We start from the raw sequence: 943 nt of genomic DNA, 5'->3' as shown, positions 1-943 counted from the left end.
TTCCTCCCATCACTGAATACAGCTGCCCAAAAAGGTGTGGTCGTTCTCTCTCTGTCTCTCTGTGTGCGTGTGCGTGCGCGCGTGCGTGCGTGCGTCCGCGCGCGTGCGTGCGTGTCTCGTCCATCGATTTTGGACAAGAGACACCCTTCTGTACACAAGAACATATTGAATATCTTAAATATTATTTTAGTGTAAAGTAGTGTAATGTCGAAGTGTTTAGGTGATGTGGTGTGTTGAGGTGTTGTGCGTTGTGGTGTAGTGGTGGTGTAGTGCGTTGAGGTAGGAGTAGTGATTTAGTAGTGTGTTGTGTACGGTTTGTCGAGGTGTAGAGTAGGGTTTTATGGTTTGCAAGAGAGGTGGAAGAGATTTACATTCACTAGGGTATATGCAGTATATATAGTGCTGCCACTACCGTTTCTAGGAGAGCACACACAACACTTCAAAAAGACTCGATTTTTTGGCAAGACACCAGCTATGAAGAGACAAAACCCGCAACACATTCAGGCTAGAACACACACACACACACACACACACACACCACACACACACACACACACACACACACACACCACACACACACACACACACACACACACACACACACACACACACACACACACACAGTGAAAAGCGACCGCACGGCGGTGTGTTGCGGTGATTAACTGCCAAGTAAAATGCTGTTGAGGGGAGAGAGAGTGAGCGAGAGAGAGAGGAGCGAGCGAGCGAAAGAGGCACAGCGAGAGAGAGAGAGAGCGAGAGAGAGAGAGAGAGAGAGAGAGAGAATAACAGCCATTCATCTCGCTGACGCAGGATCAAACACACACTGGTCAAACACCCGTTCTTTCAGTCAGTGTGCACCGTGACATCTACAGATCAAGACCAAAACAATACCCTGCCCTGAGAAGGGGAATGATGCTTCCTCGCTTCCTATTGCACTCCTCCT

Source organism: Gadus morhua, chromosome 18, assembly GCF_902167405.1.
Source record: "Gadus morhua chromosome 18, gadMor3.0, whole genome shotgun sequence".
In the NCBI taxonomy this organism is placed as follows: Eukaryota; Metazoa; Chordata; class Actinopteri; order Gadiformes; family Gadidae; genus Gadus; species Gadus morhua.
This window is presented reverse-complemented; position numbering follows the sequence as displayed.